The following is a 24,052-nucleotide window of genomic DNA, read 5'->3' on the forward strand; positions in this document are numbered from 1 at the left end:
AGTTCAGAGATGAATCAAACAAGGAGAGGAAGATCCCCCTTTTTCATAGGCAAAAGACCACAGGGGAGTGAAAAAAGCAAGCCTCCTTTAAGGGGTCTTATCCCTGTCTTTAAGACATGTGTTGTTTACCTTCTGACATCCTACCCAAAGGTCTTTGTGCTAAAGAAATGGGGGATGACAGGAAGGAAAGAGAAGAACACAGAGAAATAAGGTGGTGGAACCCTCCCCAAATGTGCTGAGCTCCCCCTATCTACACTAACCTGCCCTTTTTCATACCCATAACATCAAAGCATCAAAAGTCCTTTGGTATGTGAGCTAGTCATTGTTTGTAGGATCCACCTTTTGAAATTGGTTTCCCAGCACAACTGCTGATGAGGATCTGTCTCCCTCTGGAGAGATGTTAGCTGACCTCACTAAGGGTCAACAGAATGGCACAGTCCTTCAGGCTCCTGCCTGCTAGTGGCAAGGCCAGGCTATCTCACCAGAATACACACAATCAATCCACAGCTGCCCTGGGCTCACAGCACAGACACAAGAAATATATAAATGAGATGTGGCTTCTCATATTTATTTGAATTACTATCCACCATACCTTAAACTCATAAGTGGATTTATATTTAAAGATTTAACTACCACTAAAATAGTAATTACTCATACCAATGTTGTTTTGTAACATAGATGCATTCTTTAAATTCAGCATATGTGATGAAGTGAGTTGACTTTCACAGTAGCTGTCGAAACGGCACCTTTGCCCCCTGAATTTCCTCTGAACCACTGGAGAGCAAGCGCTTCAGAACAAAAGAATGGTGCAACAGGGCAAATGGCACTACTCTTTTGGCATTGAGCTTATGAAAGGGGGATAAGGTTAGCAGATCACCCTCTGACATTGAATTACCTGCCTCTTTTAATCCATTAATACAAATTAAAAAGCCAGGACTTCTACACCCTTGCTAAATCACGATTCCTCAAATGCTCCCTAGCCAAAGAGCTTGAGTATCTCCATTCTAATGCTCAGAATCATCTTCAAGGTGAGAACATATCTGGTTGCCATTTGCACTAGATTGTTGTGAACCTAACATAGGCAGTATGTCCATTATACATATCTGTAGACATATGGCCGAATGGGCAATTTCTGAATTCTTCTCATCTATATCCCAGTTTTTCTCTTACCACATCAGATGCCTATGAAGGTAGGCCATGGGAGGATCAGCAATTACAGAGCTCAGCTGCGCTGAATGTTTTTTAATTCCAGTTTTCCAGGTGCATGTCTTGCTTTAATTTCCTTGCCCATAGCGTGGAAGTTATAGAACTGATTCCCTGCTCAATCCAGCTTTGAGGACTGATTTATCTGTGGTGTCTGCTCAACCAGAGGTGTAACATGTGGTCCCCTGTCAGCTATGCCATCTTAGAGGATCTCACCTGAGAAAATATACCTTTCCTCTCACAAGACCACCAATTCATAGGTAGTGTATTTAAGGGTGTTGGTGTGCCCCTCCTATCCTCTAAGAGCCAAGGCAGACTGGAGAGTTTGTATGTTTTCATCCATATTTAAATACACATGGGAATTAAAATAATACTATCTGACACACTGTCAGATGTCCCAGTCATATCTAAGTGAAAAGCAAGTGTGACAGGAGTCATGTCCGGTAGGAAACTACTGAGGCCTGGGTGAAAAACCAACTCTAGGTTGTGCCTTTCCTCAGAATTCTTGACCCACTACTCTTAAAATTGGTCAGGGTTTTTGCATTCCACTTGTTCCTAGTTTTGGTATAGGATGGGGCTTTTGCTCTGTGCCTGTTCCCCTTTTTGGAATGGCTTAGCGCATTCTCCCTGCACCTGCTTCCCTGTCTGCCTCAAAAGACCTGCGAGAGTAGAAGGTTATGGGTGAAAGGATCGAATACAAAGGATCACAATGCAATACATTCGAGTCAAAAGGACCAAAATAAAAAGACCACATTTCTTTTCTTTTTTTGGGGGGTTCATGGGGGGGTCTCATGGGGGGGTCTCATCCCCACCCAAACACCCGTTTTTAGGCCAAAAACCATTAATTTTACCTATACCAAAACCCCTCAAAAAATACATTGAAAAAAAGCCATTCATTCTTTTTTTCGGTCCTTTTGACTCGAATGTATTGTATTTGATCCTTTTTTTTTCGAATGAATGACTGGAAACCAGTGTAGAACAGTCCCTCTGTATCAGACAAAAGTCAACCTAATCTGGAACAACAGCTGAAGATAACTCTTTGTGTTCTGGCAGGCGTTTTCGGTCTGAAACCTCCACGCCCGCCATCTCAAATTCCTTTTCTATGCAAGTAGGCAACCCTGAGATCACTACATAGTAACATAAGTGGCCACTGAGTACTCTTTTACAAGTTTATGCTCATCTGAAGACTTCACGTCTAAACTGTGAGTAACCGGTGAGACTGGTGTCTTGCACTCTCCAGATGAGCAATCCTTCTGTTTATGGAAAAGGCCAGAGTATCCACTCTGAGTCTGTTCCCCTTGTTGAAGTAGCTCAGGGTGTTCAGCCTGTGCTAGCTCCCTGGTTTGCTTCCACAGACCCATCAGAGTGTGGAGAGTTCCTCTGTTCCAGAAAAAAAACAGCCTGACCTGAAAATGCAGCTAAAAACAACTATTTCTGTTGTGGAAGCCCCTTCAAGTGTGAAACCTCCCTGTGCACAATCTCAGGATCATTTTATGTTGTTTATGTTTATCCTTATGGATTTATAATGAGCTCCTGGTACCCAAAGGCGTATGGGCGCAGACTTACAGACAAGAAAAGACACAACAGGTACAAAGCCTATAAGAATAAGTTAATGCTGGGGAGATGAAAGGCCAACTTAGATTGTTCTAGGATAAGGGAAAGGTCTTCAGGTTTTTCGTAAAAGCCTCCTTCGAGGCTATATTTCTCAGTGCTGTGGGATGTGACCCACTCTGATATACTATGCGGCCTCACTCTGCTATCTATGGTGCTAGAAACAGCAAAATGGCTGCAAAACCCTTGTGTGCGCCAAAAACCTCCAAAACCGTGTTTTTCAACACACAAAAAGATGGCTGCACAACCTGCCAACCATGGTGCATGTGTGGTGGAATAGAGCACACGATGCAGAAAAAGTGCCAGTGAGCTCCATGACAAGCAAACATGGAGTACAGAGGGAGCAGCAGCGCTTTGCCAGTGAAAGTCCAAAATGCCTGTACATAATACTTTCCAACACTCAAAATTTAGCTTGGCGCAAAAATTCAGTTAATCTAATGAAGCACAGGGATTTACAAGGTCCTGAAATGTTAAGAGCAAAACATTTTCTCAGCAAAACTGGATTGCCTGTGAATGACAATTCCTGTCAAAAATCTGTGTGCAGCCACCGATGAGTGACAGCCCCTGTCAAATGGGCTCTCCTCATTAAACTTTAAAGTTGTCTAAAACTAAAGATCTGCCGGATTAGCAAATATAAAAGGACTGTTTCTGAAAGTAACACAGACCTTATTTGTTTTGATCCCACATCTTTAAATCTAAGGGTGTAATTTGTCTATGTCATCTGATGCCACAAGTTTATTTTATACTGGATTTTTAAATCAAGAAATTAAGAATTAATTTAGGCTGGGTGGGCCTGCAAGTGGTTGAAAAACAGGTTTCCACCCAAGGGGAGGGGATTCCTCTCAGCAGATGCTCACTGACACATACTAATAGTGGGGTAGGCCAGACTTTTGTCTGCAGCCAGGGACTGAACAATGGCAGATTCACCATGCCAGGAAATGGACGTGTGAAAAGGTTGTAAAATAGGCTTGCAGAAGTGAATCCCAAAGGTGGGAGCTACTCCTTGCCTCCAGAGACAGACAAAAAGCTGACCGTTTGCTGCTAAGAATATGTAATGACATTTTTTTAGAGACTTACAGCTTACTATGAGAAGTGGTGAAAAATATAAAAAGGGCAGATTTGTTGATCTAATTTGTGGCCCTATATTTCAAAACGTGGTGGAACTGTGTAGCATATTCTGAACAGGAATAGCAGTATATGTGGTTTTATGGGAACTGTATTTATGCCAGAATTGTTAAACTTTGCACACACATTGCTATGGCAAACATGCATATTTGTGGAAATATGGAGAAAGTTTGGAAAATGTTTTCAGGGCAAAATGGACAAAATACTGCAAAAAGGCAAAAACAAAGTCTCACAGCTGTGGGATTTTGATGAACAGAAACTACATAAAATATGTAATCCTTGTATGTGATTTTCGTGGAGGTTACAAATGTATAAATATGTATTTAGGACAAAATTCGATTTTGATACTAGTGGCTAGGGGAGGTTTCTAAGTATTGTAAAAATCAAACTATAAACTTGACATCATCAGTCTTTGATCCAATAACTCGGATGCAAGGTGGAGATGAAGCACTGATCATATCCTAGTTCACAGGGGCTAGTTTAGTTTACACCGATTTTTGTGATGTCATTGGAAAGGATAAAAAGAGACAGCTGACAACACCTAGACACTCTCTTCTGATTCCAGCGAAGCACTCTGATCCAGCATTCAACATCCAGCCTTTAACACCCTTCCAGATCCAGATGCCAATCACCAGGCCAAGCAGTAGCTGAACCATTTTCAGCTGGGCCTCAATTCTCAATTAATCCTCAACCAATCCTTACAACCCAGTAGAGCGCTGGGGTGTGGGGAAGCATCCTGAAACTATCTGGCTTGCTACCATAATGCTTGCCTGATGAACTCGCTATGCTGCTGATTTGAAATATCCAGAAACATGAAGGGCAGTTCCTGTGCAATTCCGGTGACCGGCCTATCTGATCCTGTCCCGTGCCAGATGGGCTGTCCTTCCCTGATAGACCTGATCCAATGACCAGAATCTTGACGGGCCTAAAATCTTAAATACCAGTGGATTGTGAGTATTAAAAGGACGCTAGAGAACTATTGTATACCTTGCCTTATTTGTTCTACTCTAATCTCTCAACTACCCTTACTTTCATAACCACTAACAGTGTCAAAATCTTAGTGCTATCTTACCCTGTCTAGTTGGTAAAGCGTCATTTTCATAGTCAAGTTTGTTTGTGTAACTCTCATCCAAAAATCCCACTTCAAGTGTTTGGACTGGTTCTGCCGGAGAAGGCGCTGGGGATCTGTTGCTGAAGTCATTAATCAGTCTCAGAGCTTACTTCGACCCCACCTGGTTGTCTAGTCTCTAGTTGCTGAGAATTGTCACTGAAGTCATGAATCAGTCTCAGAGCTTACTTCAACCCCACCTGGTTGTCTAGTCTACATGCTCTAGTCTTGAGTAAAAGCATAACCCATATTTTCTGGTTTACACTGAAGTTCTTGTCCAAAATTGTATCTTTATTTTCGAAAAAAACACCTTTCACTAAAACATCTATAACTCCCTCAGTTTTAAAGATAGAACCAAATTTCAATTCCCACTGATACCTAACATCCTTAGCTATCTCCACGACCCAAAACCGCATTGCTTGCGAAACAGTGTCTTTAACCCGTTTTAAACAAAAATCGCATAGTAAAAGTTTGCCGCAAATTTACATTTTTCAAAAGTTTTACACGTGTGAATTGTTTTTAAATTATTGCCCACTTTGCCTTTGAAATTCTAATTGTTTTCTTTTGATTAAAGCATTGTTTTTGCTTGCTTGCACCTGTTCAAAGCAGCTCCCATAGAAATGCTTAATAATGTAAGCATTTTTGGACACATTTAGGGGGTAATTCATAGAATTTAGCGCACAAGTGGCACACACGGCTGGCACACAGTGTGCGCATGCGAATCTCTGCACCAGCCACGTGCGCTAAAATCCATTTCCGCGCACAGCGTATTCATGGATTTCAGATACCAAAACCAGCCGTGGCGCACAGTGGTGCAGCGACCCTGCAGCAGCAACAGTTACGCCCCCAAGAACGCCCCTCGCGCAGGGAAAAGCCATAAAAATCCCCAATCCAGCACAAAGGGCTGCGCTAACCCTGTACCAGCATGGTAAGCAGGGTACGTGTATTACTGGGGTTCGCGGGAAGTTTCACACGCGATTGGCCCTGTGCATGCAGGGTACGTGCATTTCAGGGGTGCGCGGGAAGTTACACACGCGATTTCAGCAGGGTACCTGCATTACAGGGGTGCGCGGGAAGTTTGACACGCAATTTCAGCAGGGTATGTGTATTTCAGGGGTGCGCGGGAAGTTTGACACGCAATTTCAGCAGGGTACGTGTATTTCAGGGGTGCGCGGGAAGTTTCACACGTGATTTCAGCAGGGTACATGTATTTCTGGGGTGCACGTGAAGTTTTACACACGATTGGCCTGGGTACGTGTATTTCAGGGGTGCGGGTGAAGTGTTACACGCGATTCCAGCAGGGAACGTGTATTTCAAGGGGTGCGCGGGAAGTTAAACACGCGATTGGCCTGAGTACGTGTATTTCAGGGGTGCGCGTGAAGTGTTACACTCGATTTCAGCAGGGTACATGTATTTCAGGGGTGCGCGGGAAGTTTCACACGCGATAGGCCCTGTGCGAGTGGGGTACGTGTATAACTGGGGTTCGCGGGAAGTTTTACCCGCGATCTCAGCAGGGTACATCTATAACTGGGTTTCACACGCAATTTCAGCGGGGTACGTGTATTTCGGGGGTGCCGGGGAGTCCTGCACGTCAATTGGCAGTGTGGGTCCTCCCAGGTGTTCTCTGTACACCCTCCACGGCCCCTGCAGGCAGCCCACACCACAGGGGACTACCCTGCACCCCTGGTCATGTCCTGCAGGCAGCCCACCCAACATGGGCATGCCCCCCCAGCAAAGCCACATGTCTCCTTGCACTACTGATCACCAACTCATGGTCCCTTGCACCCCCACCCCCCAGCAGTGCAGGGCTCCTGCCAGCAGGCCCCCACTCATGTCCCCTTGCACCCCCATCCTCCAGCAGTGCGGGGCACCTGCCAGCAGGCCCCCACTCATGTCCCCCTGCACCCCATCCCCCAGCAGTCAGGGGCACCTGCCAGCAGGCCCCCACTCATGTCCCCTTGCACCCCCACCCCCCCAGTAGTGCAGGGCACCTGCCAGAAGGCCCCCACTCATGTCCCACTCATGTCCCCCTGTCCCCTCACCCCCAGCAGTGCGGGGCACCTGCCAGCAGGCCCCCACTCATGTCCCCTTGCACCCCCACCCCCAGCAATGCAGGGCACCTGCCAGCAGGCCCCCACTCATGTCCCACTCATGTCCCTTTGCACCCCCAACCCACAGCAGTGCGTGGCCCCTGCCAGCAGGCCCCCACTCATGTCCCACTCATGTCCCTTTGCACCCCCAGCCCCCAGCAGTGCAGGGCACCTGCCAGCAGGCCCCCACTCATGTCCCACTCATGTCCCCCTGCACCCCCACCCCCCAGCAGTGCGGGGCACCTGACAGCAGGCCCCCACTCATGTCCCACTCATGTCCCCCTGCCCCCAGGTCATGACGATCCTCAATCATGGCCCTTATGGCCAGCCTCCCCAGCCCAAAGACCCAACCAAGTATTGCATCCACCCACAAAGAAAAGGCCAGTACATGATACAACCCCAATGGCAAGTATGTAAATGAACACATGTCTGTCACACACACACAATGGTTGCAAGTGAATGTGAAAACCCATATCATGACATGCATGAAACTAATGAGATAATACCACACATAGAAGTATGAAAAATAAATGTATTAAACACAACATGAATGTAATGAAAATCAAACAAACAACAATGGTAATAAAAAAAGAAAAGCCTCATGTCCCTGAAAAACAGAAAAACAAGAAATCATAATCCAAAGAAAATGCAAAGCAAATGGTGTCCAAAGTCACAGTCCAACAAAGCAAATCCAAGGGCAAAAAGAAAAGTGAAAACCATTGCTCCATGGTGAAATATAAAAAAAAAGAGAATAATCCAATGGTGAACTATATACAGATGAACAATCCAGGGTCCATGAGCCCAACTGAAGAAATGAAACCTATCAAAAATACTACCTAATAAATAACTATATACAGAAACGTGGTGCATTGTCCAAGCGCAACCAAAATAAAGAAAAAACAAAAGGAAACCTAACACTATCTAACTATATACAATGGCGGCGGCCAAGTCCAGTGGTTCACTCTGTGGTGTCCCGGGCCGGGGCATCATCGAACTCCATGTCGATGTCCCGGAGGTGGGCCTCTGTCCTGGCCCCGAGGTCTCGCAGGGAGGCACTCATGGCCTGTTCCAACTCCCTGCGAGTTGCCTCGAAGCACTCTGCCCGCCTCAACGCCCGACGCATGGAGTTCTCCGCCCTGACCATCGTGAGCTGCGCCTCTTCCGCTTGCCGCCGCTCCGCACCTATCTGCTGGCCCAACCGCAGCCACACGGAAGACACTCCCGTTCCTGGGTCCTTCTGCCCTATAGCCGATGCCTGCCCCTCCGATGTTGATGGCCCCGAGCCATCATTGCTCCCACCTAGAGCCTGCTCCTGCTGCTGCTGCTGCTGTCCATGTGCCCTGTCCGATGGTGCCTGCACATCCTCCATCTGCTGGTCTCCAGTTGTGGTGTCCACCCCTGTTGGACCGCCAACTCCCGACTGTGGCAGGGATGGGATCTCCACCAAGCTGGCTGTGTTGGTCAGGCCAGGTCCACAGGGGGCCCTGGTGGAATCTGGGCCAGAAGACGATGTGGAGAATGACCGGCGCATAGCCTCCACAGAGGAGGAGAGGTCTGCCAGAGTGCGCGTCACATGTAGGAACCCACCGACCAGGGCCCCTCCCCGCAGTGCCACGTCACAACGCTACTCTTTGTGATGGCGTACGTTCTCCACCCAGGAAGAATGCACATCATCACGAATGACACGCGTGCGCAACGCGACACCCACCAGGACGGATCCCATACGGTCGCGGGACCCCTCGCCCGCAGGTAGTGGAGAGGCAGGTGATATGGCACTCTCCCCTACCTGCGGACGGGCCTGGGACAGGGCCTCCCTGCTGGTGCATGATGGTGCAGTCACAGGGTCAAGGACAGCAAAATGCACAGGCCCCTCCACGGTGACTTGTGCTGCCTCCTGACCCTGGGCCTGGACTGCACCACTTGCACCAGTGGTACTACCCCCACCAGGCCCCATGTGCGGCTCAGTAGCGGGCTCCTCCTGCTCTGTGGATACCACCAACCTGGATGTCTCCACACCGTCTTCCGCCATTGGAAGCCCCTGTGGGGGCTCACCCGGCCCTTCCGCCTCAGCCGTTGTGGCAGACGCGGCACCAGCCCTCTCGCTCCCGGATGATGGTAATTCCTGGGAGGATGGCTGGGCCATGCGTCGCCGCCTGGTGGAGGCATCCCCGCCGCTTGGCTCCACAGCGCCGTCTCCGCCCTCTTCTTCACTTGATCCTGCGTAGAGGGAGACATAGAACACAAGCATCAGGGTACAGTACAAAATACCCTAGACAGGAAGCAATAACACATGAGTGGCACTGTCAAATGTCACTTCCATCCTGTCCTTCCACAACACATGGGTCAATGCATGCAACACACATGCAGAAACACTCCTGGCGTCTGCAATCAACATCAACACCCATGTACAAGGGCCCCTGTAAACCAAGATGTTGCCTTCAAAGTCACATGCATCCATGGCATTTCAAAGTCAAACACACACTTCTCTGGCGCACACACACACACACACACACATGTGCACCATACATGTATATGACATCAGCACCCATTCCTCACCCCCCCTCCATGTCCAGGAACAGAGACTGGCATGCTTTCAGATGTGCATTCTGCATAGAGGTCCCCATGTTGCATAAAAACACATTCACCTACCATGTGGTTCACACATAACTGGTCCCACATGTATGACCATGATGTCCCTGCACACACACATCCATACTTGGCCTATGTCACACATACAGGCAAGTATCAGACTACCAGCACACTGCAACATGCCCTGTCTCACACAGCAATGCTTGGCCACTTACCGCTCAACTCCAGACCGGTCTGCCTCCGAAGGATCTGGGAGTTGAGAGAGCTGGGCCTATGCATTCCAGGATCCTCATCTGGATGTTGCTCAGTCTGCCCCGGCCCTCCGCCGCGAGGCGCCGGGCCTTGTTGAGGGTCCTGGACCTGAAGTCCTACCAGCGCTTCTTGACATGATGGAATTCGCGGAATGCCACACCCTCCGCGTTGATGGCAGTCACGATGTCCATCCAGATCCTGGTCCGTCCTTCCTTGTTGGCGCGTCTTGTTACGAAGAGGGCCTCATAATGCCCCAAGACATGCTCCACCAGGACACCAACTTCGTTGGCAGTGAAGCTGGTGGCCCTCTGCCTCTCTGGCTGGGGGTTGCCAGTGGTGCCAGATGGAGATGTGCCCGACATGGCAACCCCAGAGGCAGGTGTGGGGGGGCAACTGGGTCCTGGGGCTGGGTTGTGGAGCGATGGAATCCCAGTCGGGAGTCTTCTGTTCCAGCAGGGGTGGACACAGCAACTGGACCCCTGCAGATGGCTGACGTGCAGGCACCAAATAGCAGGGCACGTGGGCAGCAGGCAGACAGGCAGCAGCAGATGGCTGGTGGGAGCATGCTCGGGGCTCTTGGGGGCAGGAAAATCACCTTCAGGGCAGGAGCGTGGTCTTCCGTGTGTGTACGCGTGGCCAGCTTGATACGGAGTGATTTGGCACGTGAAAATCTTGCACGTCAGCATCTAATCTGAGGAAAGGCCCTTAGCGCGTAAGCGCGTCAGCACACGTACGCAATATCATTGGACCAAAGGCCCTTAGCACGCGCGTCTGTGACGTATTCTGCACGGGCGTTGCCCTTTCGCGTGTAAAACTTGCCACGCACCCCTGAAATTCACGTACTCCCTCGACCAGGGCCCTTTCACGGGTGAAACTTCACGCGAACTCCAGGAATACACGTACCCTGCTGAAATTGCGGGTGAAACTTCATGCAAACCCCGTAATACACGTACCCTGCTGAAATCGCGGGTGAAACTTCACGCGAACTAAGTAATACACATACCCTGCTGAAATCGCGGGTGAAACTTCACGCAAAACCCAGGAATACACGTACTCCGCTCTACAGGGCCCTTTCACGTGTAAAACTTCACGCTGACCCCAGAACTACACGTACCCCGCTCGCTCGCACAGGGCCAATATTCCTGGGCTTTGCGGGAAGTTTCACACGTGATAGGCCCTGTGCGAGTGGGGTACGTGTATTACTGGAGATCGCGGGAAGTTTCACACGCGATAGGCCCTGTGCGAGTGGGGTACGTGTATTACTGGGGTTCACGGGAAGTTTCACACGCGATAGGCCCTGTGCGAGTGGGGTACGTGCATTACTGGGCTTCGCGGGAAGTTTCACACGCGATAGGCCCTGTGCGAGTGGGGTACGTGTATTACTGGAGATCGCGGGAAGTTTCACACGCGATAGGCCTTGTGCGAGTGGGGTACGTGTATTACTGGGGTTCACGGGAAGTTTCACACGTGATAGGCCCTGTGCGAGTGGGGTATGTGTATTACTGGGGTTCGCAGGAAGTTTCACACGCGATTTAGCTGTCAGAGCGGGGTACGTGAATTCCGAGGGTGCACGGGGAGTCCTACACGTGAATTGGCAGTGTGGGTCCTCCCAGGTGTTCCCTCTACACCCTCCATGGCCCCTGCAGCCAGACCACACCACAGGGGACTACCCCGCACCCCTGGTCATGTCCCGCAGGCAGCCCATCCACCATGGCCATGCACCCCAGTCAAGCCACCTGTCCGTTTGCACCACTGATCACCAACTCATGTCCCCCTGCACCCCCACCCCCCAAGCAGTGCAGGGCACCTGCCAGCAGGCCCCCACTCATGTCCCACTCATGTCCCCTTGCACCACCACCCCCCAGCAGTGCAGGGGACCTACCAGCAGACCCCCACTCATGTCCCCTTGCACACCCACCCCCCAGCAGTGTGGGGCACCTGCCTGCAGGCCCCCACTCATGGCCCACTCAAGGCCCACTCATGTCCCCTTGCACCCCGAACCCCCAGCAGTCAGGGGTACCTGCCAGCAGGCCCCCACACATGTCCCCTGCACCCCCACCCCCAGCAGTGCAGGTCACCTGCCTGCAGGCCTCCACTCATGTCCCCTTGCACCCCCACCCCCCAGCAGTGCAGGGCACCTGCCAGCAGGCCCCCACTCATGTCCCACTCATGTCCCCTTGCACCCCCACCCCCAGCAGTGCAGGGCACCAGCCAGCAGGCCCCCACTCATGTCCCATTCATGTCCCCCAGCACCGCCACCCCCCAGCAGGGCAGGGCACCTGCCAGCAGGCCCCCACTCATGTCCCACTCATGTCCCCCTGCACCCTCACCCCCAGCAGTCAGGGGCACCTACCAGCAGGCCCCCACTCATGTCCCCCAGCCTCCACATGCCAAAGACCCACCCAAGTATTGCATCCACCCACATAGAAATGCCAATTACATGATACAACCCCAATGGCAAGTATGTAAATGAACACATGTCTGTCACACACACACAATGGGTGCAAGTGAATGTCAAAACCCATATCATGACATGCATGAAGCCAATGAGATGATACCACAAATGGAAGTATAAAAAAATATATATTAAAGATAACATGAACGTAAATCAAATTAAACACACAACAATGGGAATAACAAAAGAAATGTTACATGTCCGATAAATAATGAAAATCAAGAAAACATAAGCAAGAAAAAATCCAAAAAGAAATGTTGTCCAAAGTTACAGGTCAAAAAATCAAATCCAAGGAAAAAAAAAGTAAAAACCATTGCTCCATGGTGAACACAAAAATAAATACTAAAAAAGATGAATCCAATGTAAAACTATGTACAATTGAAGAATCCAGGGTCCATGAGCCCAACTTATGAAATGAAACCTACCAAAAAACTACTACCTAATAAAAAACTATATACAAAAATGTGGTGCATTGTCCAAGCGGTCCAAAATAAAGAAAAAGCAAAAGGAAACCTAATACTAACAAACTATTTACAAGGGCAGTGGGCAAGTCCAACAGCTCACTTGTTAATGTCTTGGGCCAGGGCATCATCGAACTCCTGCTCGATGTCCCGCAGGCGGTCCTCTTCCATGGCCCCGAGGGTTCGCAGGGACGATGACATCTGGATCTCCAGGTGCCTGCAAATGGCCTCAAGGCACTCGGCACGCCTCAGGGCCCTACGCATCGACCACCCTGACCATCGTGAGCCGTGCCTCTTCCGCCCGCTGCCGCTCCGCATCTAACGCATGGCCCAACTGCTGCCACACGGAAGACACTTCTCGTCCAGGGTCCTCCTACCCTCTTTGCCGATGCCTGCCCCTCCGATGATGAAGGCCCCGAGCCATCATGGCTCCCACCTTGTTGCTGCTGCTGCTGTGCCTCTGCCTGTGCCCTGGCTCCTGCTGCCTGCACATCCTCCTCCAGCTGGGGTGTAGTTGTTGAGGTGGCCACCCCTGCTGGACGGCTGACTCCCGACTGTGGCAGGGATGTGTCCTCCACCAGCCTGGCCGCAAGGTCAGAGGAAGCTCCACAGGGCACCCAGGTGACACATGGGTGGGAAGATGGCACGGAGGACGACTGGCGTATAGGGGTTTCAGTTGAGGAGGGGGTCGGAACAAGGTCCAGAAAACGGAGGAATCCGGCCCTGGTGAGCTGTCCCAGTGGGTCAACGCGGTCAACGAGCCATGCAAGAAGACGTGCAGTCTTCTCATGAAAAGACTGCAGGTCAGCTCGCATGGCACGTTGACGCAATGCCACCCCACCCAGGACAGGCTGAACCCGGTGCCGGATAGCCACATCCGCAGGGAGAGGAAGGCCAGTTGGTGTAAGCCAATCCCCTCCCTGAGAACGGGTCTGGCCGTAGGATCGGGGACAGGATTACACACAGGCACCTCCGCAGCGGCCTGTGCTGCCTCCTGTCCCTGCCCCTGCACTGCACCATAGCACCAGTGGAATCCCCACCTCCAGACCCCGTCTCTGTCCCTTTGCATGGACTCCTCCTCCACCAAACCCCCCACCAACCTGGATGACTCCATGTCATCTTCCTCCGTCGGGCCTTGTGGGGTCTGAGCTGCCCCTTCGGCTGCTGAGGAGTCCAACTCCAACCTCTGCCTCTTGGACCTCCCCTCGGCAGCTGCGACCTGGGACGCGGCACCGGACTCCTCATGCCCCGACGAGATGACAACCTGGGAGGGGAGTCGGGCCTTGCGTCTCCGGCTGGCGGTGCAATCCCTGCCGCTGTGCTCCACAGCACCTTCTCCGCCCTCTTCATCAGTTGACGCTGCAGACAGGGAGAGATAGGAGACAGGCATCAGGGCACTGTACAATGGACTCATACACACATGACAGTTGTACATGAGTGGCAATGTCAAACTTCAGACATGGCATCGCAATCCCCAACACACATGTCATTGCAACTCACACACATGAGCTATTCCAGAGCCATATCGCAACAGCCAGCACCATCCATACACATACAACAGCATGAGCAGCCAAAGGTGAGCCAGACATCACATGAAACACAGGGAGTGCACTAGACATGGACACACGCCACCACACTTACATGCATGTGTACACCTCCGCCAACTGTCACAGTGATGAGATTGGCATCCATGTCACATCTGGCAATCAGTCTTCTACATATCAGTCTCACATGCATCCATGTTGCATCACTGTTGCACCCTTGTCAAATACACACACATGCCCATGTACATGGTGCAGATACATGCAGCTGGAACCAACATCCATGTGTGACACCACAACCATGCCAACTTACATAAACAATAATCCAAACATGTGTGCTCACACATCTGCATTTGTCCTGCATGCTTACCCACACATACACCATCCATGTGTCTCACACATGAAAGGACTTGCATGTGTCAGCCTCATAGCCCTGTACATACACATCCATACATGGCCCTACAAAACCACATGTACAACCTGCACACTACTGGCACACCACCACACGCACAGCTTCCAATCAGTTTGCATGTACACTTACCGCTCGACTACAGACGGGTCTGCCTCTCAAGGACCTGGATGTGGGGCGCTGGGCATATGCATTCCAGGACCCTCATCTGATGTTCCGACAGGTGGCCCCGGCGCCCCTTAGCATCCGCTGCCTTCAAGAGGCGCCGGGCCATGTTGAGGGTCCTGGACCTGAAGTCCTCCCAGCGCTTCTTGACATGTTGGAAGTCGCGGACTGCCACCCCCTCCGCGTTGATGGCAGTCACGATTTCCATCCAGATCCGAGTCCGTCCTTCCTTGTCGGCACGCGAATTTACAAAGAGGGCATCATACTGCCCCAGGACTTGCTCCACCAGGACACCAACTTCGGTGGCAGTGAAGCTGGTGCCCCTTTGCCTCTCTGGCTGGGGGTTGCCAGTGGTGCCAGATGGTGTAATGCCCAACATGGCAACCCCAGAGGCAGGTGTGGGTGGGCAACTGGGTCCTGGGGCTGGGCTGTGGAGTGATGGAATAGCAGTCGGGAGTCTTCGGTTCCAGCAGGGGTGGTCACAGCAACAGCACCCCTGGCTGACGTGCAGGCAGCAAATGGCAGGGCACGTGGGCAGCAGGCAATCAGGCAGCAGCAGATGGCAGGTGGGAGCGTGCTCGGGGATCTGGGGGCAGTAATTCGGCCTTCTGGGCAGGAGCGCGGTCTTCCGTGTGTTTTCGCGTGGCCAGCTTGATACGGAGTGATTTGGCCCGTGAAAATCTTGCACGTCAGCGTGTAATTCGAGGAAAGACCCTTAGCGCGTGAGCACGTCAGCGATTTCATTGGACCAAAGGCCCTTTGTGTGTAAGCGCTTCTGTGATGTGAGGCGCGGGGGCGTGCGCAGGCGTTTCCCCCGTGACGTGGGCATAGTGGATTAGCGCGCGCACGAAAAAAAGCACGTCCCCGTGTGAATGCGTGTAATCCGAGGAAAGGGCCTACGCGCGTAAGTGACGTGACACGTGCGGGCGTTTCCCTCAGCATGGATTAAAGGTGAGCGGGGCCAGCAGTTTGATGTACGTGCCTTTTCGTGGAGACCGACGTGTGTTGCTGCTTCCTGTTGTTTCGCGTGCCATCACAACTTCACAGCTATCAAGGACGTATCTCTTCTTTTGGTGGGGGGATTGGCTACGTGTGTTTTTCTGCATCACGCTAGTCAGACGGTGAGTCGCGCACTCTATTTTTCTCACTGCGGGTGCCCCTGTGTATCGCACCATTTTTGATGTCATAGTAGCCTGCGTGTCTCACGCGTACCTGATTTTCGTGTTACTGGGTGCCACCGCGAACTGCGGGAGGTTGATTCCACGCACATAGGCTGCAGGGTTGCGTGCACGGTTTTCCAGCGGTTTTGGGGTGCCAGAGCATTGCGTGACCCGTCACTACATCACCGGGGTCACATAAAGCTTTGCAGGTGCAGGGGGGCTGTTAACATCTTAATTCCCACCCCCTTCACCCCAATTGCCCAGGTCAATTGTGGTGTACACCTCCCATTGGCACAACTCCATCTGTGCCGGCACTACTACATCTGTGCCATGGTTGGGAGGCCACCAAAGTTGAGGGGTGCCTCAGCTGGGCGTACTCCTCGTGGCGGGCGTGGTCAGGGACGTGGCCGGGGTGACCAGGGAGTAGGGGGACTCCAGGGTGTCCAGGGCAGCCGCAGAGGGGGAAGAGGCAGGGGTGCGCCACTTGAGCACGATGTCGTGCCATGCGTCGGTGCAGTCATGCCACCACCCCCTGTGGTTCCGGGAGATGCAGCTTCTGCATCTGGCACTGTCACCCGTGTGACCCGGCAGTCCGTTCCATCGACTGCCACCGGCCCAAGGGTAGTGGTAGCTGCAGATGCAGCTGTGGACACCGCCACCCAGGCTCAGGGTCTGCCAGCGCAGCCTGGAGGAGCCCTTGGAAGATTTCCAACAGGCCAAGAGGGAAACCGTAGGGGCACGCAGGGCTGTCCTGACCAAGAAACGTGTCCCTGGGGCAGTTATGTCATCTGCTGCCCCAAACAGCCGGGTGTTGGCAAGTGCAAGGGCAGATGCACCCAACAACACCCCGGTTGTGAGTCTGCCAACCAGGACAGTTGCGGTCAATGACCCTGCCACAGCGGATGTTGCTGCGCAGGGTCCATTAGAGGGCACCCAGCTGCCACTGACAGAAGTCAGGCCTTTGGTCGTCCCTCCACCTGCCACTCCCTTGGCTCAATCCACCGAACCCACTGGCCATACTGGTCAGGGCGGCATTAGCCTGCCAGGGTCTGAGCCACATTCCAAGAGGAGGAAGGTTGCACCTGCAACACAGGCTGGGACCTCACACACAGCCACGACCTCCTGCACGTCGAGGAAGAAGCCTTTCTGCAACCAGGAACTGGACTTCCTCGTGGGCTACGTGCAGGGCCACATCTGTGACATGATAGTGGGTGCCAATAGTCAGACTACGGCTACACAACGTGATACCCACTGGAAGCATGTTGCGGAAAATGTCAGTGCATTCGGCCATGAGGTGTGCACGGTGCAAGAGTGCAAAAAGCAATGACATCAAACGCAGTGCTAAGGCTAAGCGTGCCTCTAATTACAACTTGACTCTGGTGACTGGCGGTGGGCCTGCACCAGAGGAGGAAGTCCTCACTCCGCATGAGTCACTTGTTGCGGAATTCATACCATCTGAATCGGTCGAAGGAGTGGGAGAGATGCCGGACTTTGATGCCCAGTCCAGTGAGTGTTGATGCGTGTTTGTTGAGGACTTGTGTGTTTTACTTGTGGGATGTGTTGTGCATGATTGCCACTACATGTGAGGTGTACATGGTTCGGATGTGCAAGTAATGCAATGCTTCCGTGATGCATGTCTGCTCTGCTGGATGGTGGACATGTGGAGCAGACGGGGACTGTCGGCATCAACACTATTGCATCCTACTCACATGTTGGTTACCAGGATGCCCCTCCGGTCCATGTCCCAGCTCACTGGCCCTTCTGCATGTAGCATGGGGTGACTTTCCTCTCAGGCCAGGCACGATGTCATAGCATGACTGATGTGCATGTGTCCTCTGCCTGCACGCGGGTACTCCATGTAGGCATGCTCCCTTGCCCCTCCACCCCCCGCTCTGCACCCCAATTCCACCTTTGCACTGGTCTGCTTCAATATTGCCGTTGGGTACTTCCATGTTGTCGGTGTGTGTGTGTGTTGTGTGCTTCTGACATGTGTAGTGACCTTTTTTTCTCTATTTTTCAGATGATGACGCAATGGAGCCGGAGGATGGTGTTGTCATGCCAGGCACAGGGTTGGTATCACTACATCAACCCGGCACAAGTGGGGGTCGTGTGGTGGCAGGCCACAAAAACCCCCAAGTGCTACAGGCCATCTTGTCTCTGGCTGCCTATGAGTCCAGCCCTGATGACGACTCTGACGTCCATGTCGAGATGGATGAGCATCAGGTCCATGTGTCAGGGGTGAGTGATTCTGATGTGGACACTCCTCTGTCTGCGACACCTGCACTGAGGGGTCAGACTGTCTTGGAACCTCCGCCCGTGGTGGATCGGGACGCAGGGTCACCCTCCACACCAGTCACTGATGTGCCTGGGACATCACATCGACGGGGGCATGTAGTCGTGCAGCCGCGGGCGGTGCCAACACGACGAGGACAACCGGACCTTGGGTCCCGCAGGGGTCAAGCCCAGCAACGCGGTCGCCGCGCGTAACCGCTGTATACTGAGTGGGAGCAAGACATGACTGCCAATTCAGAACAGCAGGGGGCAGCAATGGAGAACATTGTTGAGAGCATGGAGCGTGTGGCCCGATCCGTGCTCCCCCCTGCTAGGCAGGTGCTTCTCCAGCAGCAGGCGGCACGGTCCACGGCCCGCTCGCTCAGACTGGACATGGTGGCCTCAGACAGGGCACGCCAGGCTGAAATGTCATCTCTGCATCAAGAAATTGCTGCTCACGCAGAGGCACACATGGAGGCCCTGAGCGGGTAGTATGCTTCCCTCAGATCCACTCTGTGTGTCCTTCTGGTGTCCCAGAGGGAGCGGTCAGGGGAGAGGTTTGCACAGCTTGAGCGTACCATCTCGGCTGAGCTACTGGCTTGCCGGGAGGTGCAGCAGTTGTCAAGCCAGGCCTTGCAAGAGGAACTCTGTGTTACATGTGCTACCTTGCAAGAGGAAGCACGCATCACAGGAGATTCTGCATGCAGACTTACATGTCATCGCGACACAGAACCAGGCTCACCCGTCCAGCAGACTTGCTGCCGACGAGGGGCAAGCTGCAGCTAGGCGTGGCAGGCTACTGTGCCATGTCCTGCTTTCCAGGACGAGCCCGACTCAGACGACTACCTATCTCCCACATAGGTCGGGCTGTGCAGGCGTTGAGCCCATGGAGGGTTTTTTTTTGGCTCAGCATCATCGCATGTTGATGTTGAGCAGCACCCTGTACCTCCTCCCTCCTGGGTGCCCCCCCCCGGGTCGTATGGTGCCATTTTTGATTTTTCTTTTAGTTTAGTTAGTTAAGTTTCTGTTTGATAGTTACTTTAATTAGGTAAAGTAGGTTTTTCATAGTTAGTGTAATTAGTTAATATAGTTTAAAATTGCTTGTCTATTGTGCTTTCATGTGACAGTGTGGTGCTTTGTGGCTTTTGAAAGCATCCACTGTCTGTTCTAGCTGGGTCCTTCAGGCTTGTCTTGTGTATGTGTTTGCTGCTTGGGGTACTTGACTCACATATGCCACTCCTGCTTCCCTTATCCATGGGCTTGCAAGGATGGTTTGGTGTAAAAGCCTATTACACAAGGGCTTTGGACTGTCATATCTGTGGCATGTCTGATGCTGTGGAACTTGTGTTAACACCCCTAGTGGGGATGATTGGGGTGTTATTGACCACTGTTCTGCTTTTGCTAGATGGGATGTTTCATGATTCATTTGTACATTCATTGCCATACATTGTGCAGTATGTTTCTTATCTTTACTGTACATGTGCTTGTTGCAATTCATGCCGTAGATAGTGTGTTCCACACTTTGGCTGTGAAAGAAGGACTGTGGTGTGATTTCTGATTTACATCTCTGACATGGTCCAGTGATGTGATGCCTGAAGAGACACACACAGATTAATCTAATGCATTAATCATGTGTTTCATGCCCTTTCTGCAGGGGGATGAGCCTCCAGACCACCTTTGCCAGCAGTCATGGGCCATTGGACGTCTGGAATCTGGACGAGTTTGGTGGTGCCTACATGCACATGTGTGCGCAAGCAGAGGCACAGGGATTGCAATCATACATCCGAAAACCGCTGATGTGTTTCAAGGGACTCCAGGCAAGGTGAGCAGCACAGGGGGGCCACAACACAGCAAACCTTCCACCAGGCCAGTTGCACATGCATGCTTAGTAGCAGCACTGAGGGTGAGTTTGGACGAATATTGGTGTTGAAAAGCACAATACAGCTCAGATGTGTTGGTGGACTCATGGCTAGTTGATTGTAAGGTTGTCTGGGGCACCTGCAGGGGCAGTGGCACATTCCCTCCAGTCCACCATGGTCCATTGAGGCACTTGTATCACCCAAGTAGCATTCCGAGACATGTAAAGAAGCAGCTGACAGGGACAGACGGCAAGGGACAGACTCGGGTGCAGTGCATTTCATTTCCATGTAGAATTTGAAACATGCACTGCCTACTTTATTTGGGTCGTGGTGGAACACGACTTGTTTGGAAGTCATACCTTGCTATATGCATCTGTCTGCTTTCCCAGGGAACATTGCATGTTGTGTGATTCGTGACACATTGGTGTTCCATTTGCCACTCACCCACTGGCGCCTGACTTACTGCATTGACTGTGTATGAACCATCACAGGGGTAATGTTATGTATCAGTACGAAGCATCCACACAAGATTGTCTGTTTGTAGAGTAGTTTGTTACTTTGGGGCATGTTTGGTGGTGTGTTTGTGTGTTATGGGCATGCACACATTTTTAACTGTGGCTCTCTTTGCAGCATTGAGGTGCTCCTGTTACCGGACTTGAGAGTGCGCAGGCAGGAGGCCAGCACTCACCCCAGAGATAAGTTTCTCTTTGACATCCATTTCAGTGAATTGCTGCTATGTTAATGATGAACAAGTTTGGTATGATTGTGTATGTGTTAATGTGAGAACCACATTCTTGGCCATTCCCTACTTTCCTGTGTCAATCCTACTCCCCTCTCCTGCCCCTCATTACGGTTATCCAGTATGCCAATGCCTGTCCCGACTCCATAAACCTGACCCTCCTTCCCCACCAGGGTCTCAGAGGCCTGTGTGAGTTTGACCTTGCAGCCACCCAGACCATGGTGGGGGTAGTTGCTTCATGCCTCTCCTGCACCTGTACACGGGAGCAGTGACAGTACACATCCATTTGTGGTGCCTGATTCTATGTTATGTACCACACATGGTACACATCCTGTTGTGACATTGTGTTACTGTGCTACCTTGGTTGTTACGTCATTGTGGTAGTACTTGGCCTTTGTGAGGAACTGCTACTTCAAGTCATCTACTGGAGGCTGTTCTGGTTAGTTTTTCTGCCTGCAAGCTTTTTGCTTGGCTTCTGTGTTGGCCTGCTTTGAGTTCTCTTGGATGTAGTGTTTTTGCAAATCAAGGTGGACTCTGAGGGTGCAGGCAACTTTTTACACACAAGGTGGGAGATGGTGACAAAGGGGAAGGGTGATCCTGTGGCCAGGTGAAATTCAAGGATGTAGGCTCCATAACCCCGATGCAGTTTTTCAGTGGGTCATGGTGATTTGTGAGGGAGGGGTGGTGCTTGGTTGGTGATAGTTACCTTGCCCTGCAGTGTGATGGGCGCCCTGACATTGTAATTGTGGTATCCTATGTACATGATGTGTTCTGCTGATCAATGCCTGTTCATGTGTTCTGTTTACCTTTCAGGTGTGAGGGGATAGTTGTGGTTTGACATGCTGGGGTTTACACATGGTGAATGTTCACATGTGATGTGTAGAGGGCACTGATGGTCACTTGATTGCACATGCATATGTTGAGTGCATGTCCCTACTGACCCACACACTCGCACTATAATGCACTACATGTACAACCACCCTTCCATGTCCATGTGTACACTCTGTTTTCCTTCTGGTGCCCACTGTGTCCCTGCAGCACATTTCCTATGACCCATTGGGGATCCTGTACATGACTAATTTGCTTTCTGATGTGGTTTGTCGCTTAGATGTGATGCTCAGGGTGTGCATCACACGCAATGGCTGTTAACTGTGCTGTGCACTGAGCAGTGTGTTGCAGGAGGTGGACACGGCACACAGAAGCTGCAGTGTTGATTTTTCAATGCACAATATGCATGTAGACATGCATTCATTGTTATGTCACAACTTCGACTTTTGGAATGCATTTGGGTATGACTTATTTTGGGTGGGAGGTTGTTGGTCAGTCATTTCATCTGATTCCATGTCAGGCATCATTGTCTGATGCCAATTTACATTTTTCACATGGCAATGTGTAGCTTATTGGTACTGTGTTGGTGTATGGCTATTGCTTTCCATGTCATGTTGTGCTTTGGGAGGGTTTGAGTGACATACCAGTGATAGTCATGGCCTGTTTTGCAGGTGTGTGTGATTCACACCTTGCATGTGTGCCTTTTGGTCACATAGGATTGCTTGTGTTTAAGTAGCTAGGGATGCACACAATGTGGCACTTCCATGGCAACAATCTCAGGGTGGTAAGGTTGTGACAGTTGACTGTCTCTTTGTCATCATCGATTGTCACCCGATATGTGCCAGGCCTGTGTGCACTCCGCAGGGGTGGGAGTTTAGGTGAAAAATGTGTCCACAAGCTGGGTCCGGGCATCCTCACCACGTGCCCTATCCCCACCCATGGGCAGCGCCTGTGCCTGTGGTTGGGGATGTGGGGGCACCACCATGTCCACCGGTACGCCCTGCCGTGTTGCAACATTGTGCAGGACACATGCTGCCACAATGATCCTGTACGCTACTGAGGGTGCATAGAGTAGCTCCCCACCAGAGCGGTCAAGGGAGCGGAAGCGTGACTTGAGCACCCCGATTGTGCGCTCCACTATGGCCCTGGTTACAATAAGAGCCGCGTTGTATCTTACCTGGGGTGGTGTGGTGGGGTTCCGGATTGGCGTCATCATGTGGTTGCTCAGAGGGTAGGCACTGTCCCCTGGAGAGATGATAATGGTTGTTATTATTGGGGTTTGTGTATTTGTGTGTGTGTGTGTGACATGCATGCATGTGCAAGGGCATTTGTACTCACCTAGGAGCCATGTGTCGCCATGCTGCCCAGCTTCCAGGGCCCGGCTCACGGCAGACATTCTGCATATGAAACTGTCATGGGTGGAGCCAGGGTAGTTTGCATAGACAGAGGTGATGATTCCCTTTGCATCGCATACCACCTGTACATTGATGGAATGCCAGTGCTTGCGGTTTCGGTAGATGTGCTCAGTGGCCCTAGGTGGACGTAGGATCACATGGGTGCAATCTATGGCACCAAGCACTTTGGGGAAGTGTGCCACCCTGAAAAAGTCCTGGACAATGGCCTGCCTTTCTGTGGGTGTCCTGGGTATGTATATGTGCCTGCGACTGAGGTGCGTGCAGTCATGATTGCCAACACCTGGTGTAGGCAGCGTGACTGCATGGCCTGTGAGACCCCCCCACTATGGCAGTAGTCCACTGAAATGACCCAGTGGCCAAAAAATGCAGGACATTGAGCACCTTCTCCAATGGGCTCAATGCTTGGGAGCAAAGGGTGGGGGATGCAAGGTCATCTTCCCACTCTCTGACCAGGTCTAGGATGATACGGGGTGGAAACCTATACCTGCCGTAGACCTGGTCGTCAGGCATCCCAAAAGGCTTGTCTGTGGTGAAAAGATGCGTGCCCTGGCTATTCTCCTCCTCCTGCGGTGTCCCACGATCAGTGCTGCGACAAATGGGGCATTCATCGTAGCTGTATATACGTGTTTGTTGTTTGTGCGCACTTTTATAATGTGCGCGGGGACGCTTCCGCCTGCCTTCGTGTGGCGGACGCATTCACGCCAGTGTGCGTCTTTTGCCATGCGCGGGTTTCCCGTATTCGTATCCATGAATACGGGTTGTTCGCGTGCG

The sequence above is a fragment of the Ambystoma mexicanum genome, chromosome 5p (genome assembly GCF_040938575.1).
Source record: "Ambystoma mexicanum isolate Mex_15411 chromosome 5p, UKY_AmexF1_1, whole genome shotgun sequence".
In the NCBI taxonomy this organism is placed as follows: Eukaryota; Metazoa; Chordata; class Amphibia; order Caudata; family Ambystomatidae; genus Ambystoma; species Ambystoma mexicanum.